Below are 2140 nucleotides of genomic sequence, written 5' to 3'. Positions count from 1 at the left end.
AGACAGATCCCAATTTGTGACAAAAACACATCGATTACTATCGCTTTTTCTGTTTTTAAATGTATGTATATACATATAGGGTCGTTATGAGTCGGAATCGACTGGAGGAAACTGGGTTTGGCTAGAGAGAGAGAGAGCTAGGTATACTTCCACATACAAAGGCAGGTTTTCCCTGGAGCAATTGACAGGAAGTAGTCAGGGATGCGTCAGGTAAGGTGAGGCTCTCCACGTGGAGGCTCTGGGTCAAACTGAAAAAAAAAACTCGAAAAAGGAATATTTTGAAGTGTCATCTAGTTCCATGATAGCAGCCTGGCTGCTACAGCGGTAACAGTAATCGGGTGCCCTGAAAATGGCAACCACATTCCAATCATGTCATCAGTTACAACCCATTGCCCTCGAGTCTAGTCCGACTCATAGCAACCCTATAGGACAGAGTAGAACTTCCCCATAGAGTTTCCAAGGAGTGCCTGGTGGATTCCAACTGCCGACCTTTTGGTTAGCAGCTGTAGCTCTTAACCACTGTGCCACCAGGGCCTACTGGTATCAATTATATCCCTCCATTACAAGTAGGTGAGCACGAGAAGTCAGCGTGAGACCACTGGCATGGTTAAACGTTTCAGAAATGTCTTGTCCAAATGTGTAGCCAGCACCACGTGGAGATATACCCCACCCACCACGATCACCTGGATCTGACCCTAACAGATCACACATTGGGCCCTCGTGCGGAACTTCTTGTAAACAATCTTCTATGACCTATAGATGGAGAGAGGCCACCATGGAGGCAGAGTATCTGTCCACCTACCAGAGCTGTAAGTGGAAGATAATCAAATAGGTCTGCAAAATATTTCCAAACACTGGCATTTCTTTACTTTCGTAGGCATTCATCATAAAAGCCATACACTTGGGCAATTTGTCGGCTTTCATGGTTTCCTCTCAATATGGTAATGTACTCTGGATAACGCACCTTTAATGGCACAAGCAGAGTCACAGTCTCCAATGAGTAGTAACCTACATAGTCGCCCATGAATGGATAGTTTGTATCTGGCGATTTTCTACCAACTCTAAACAGTTCCATAAGACAATGGAATTGACCATGCATATCTCTACAAACAGTAATAGGACAACCGACTTCTTGCCCATTTGATTCTTTTGTTAAAATTTTCTTAGCCTTTTCATACAGGGTCCGAACTCGTTTCTCATTAACCAGTTTACACTTGATCAGCTGCATCACACACTGGCCCAACTCCTTGGTAAAAGTCTTGTGGTCCATGGCGGCAGGATCCCCTTCCCCGCGCCGCTCCCTGCCCCTACCTGCCAGGAGCGCCGCTCCTTTCTCCTAGCTCCTGGGCAGGAGAAGGGGGAGACCCCTGCCCGCCCTTCTACGCCTGGCCGCAAGCCTCCTGAGTCGGTAAAGAGGGCGGGGAGGTGAGGTGCAGGAAGGTGGGGGGAGCACAGCGCAGGCCCTAGACAAACCCCCGGCCTGAGGACAGGTCACGGTCTAACTCCACCGCCTACCTGCCGGCCTCCCCAGGCTCTCTAGCCCTTTATCTCTCCTGTTTGAATATTTTTTAATATTCCAATTTAATTTATCAGATGGGTTATTGAATGTATCTCTCTCCGTCTATCACATGGTATTAATAGTGTGAGAACTTGTCTAACTTCAGTGAAGATAATTACCAGGATGAGCCCAAAGCTGATTCCCCTGAGGTGGAGGTCAGGTATACCTACACTCACCATCCTTTTTACCAATTTTGACACCAAGGGTCCCTTCCATGGCACTCTACTTCTCTGCTGGGTTTGACAATACATTGCAATGACCACACAAAACTCAGACCATTTGTACAGTTAAGTGTTTTATTAAGGGAGTAACAGGGTACAGTTCTACATCAGGGTGAACAGGCTACACCTCAGGATCAGGAAGCATGTAGGCAAAGGCTGGAAGGCTTCCCAGAAGTGGAAATCGCATTCCTCCCTTGCTGAGTGATGGGCAGTTCATCCATGCAAGCAAGCAGGCCCCTCTCTCTGCTGTGCACACCCCTCGCAGCCATGCAGGCCTCCTCTCAGCCCCCTCAAGACAGGCTCCTCTAGGCCTTCTCAGGACAGGCTCCTCTTGGTCCTCTCAGAATAGGCTTCCTTTTGG

The 2140-nt window shown here is 48.1% G+C and overlaps 1 pseudogene; it reads right to left on the bottom strand.

Annotated features, from left to right (window-relative positions):
• Positions 1 to 243: 243 nt before the first annotated feature.
• On the bottom strand, positions 244 to 1270 carry LOC126060199 (serine/threonine-protein phosphatase 2A catalytic subunit beta isoform-like; annotated as a pseudogene).
• Positions 1271 to 2140: the final 870 nt, after the last annotated feature.

This window comes from Elephas maximus, chromosome 17, assembly GCF_024166365.1.
Source record: "Elephas maximus indicus isolate mEleMax1 chromosome 17, mEleMax1 primary haplotype, whole genome shotgun sequence".
NCBI classification, from domain to species: domain Eukaryota; kingdom Metazoa; phylum Chordata; class Mammalia; order Proboscidea; family Elephantidae; genus Elephas; species Elephas maximus.
Note: the sequence above shows the minus strand (reverse complement) of the source record. Positions and strands in the feature narration are given on the sequence as shown.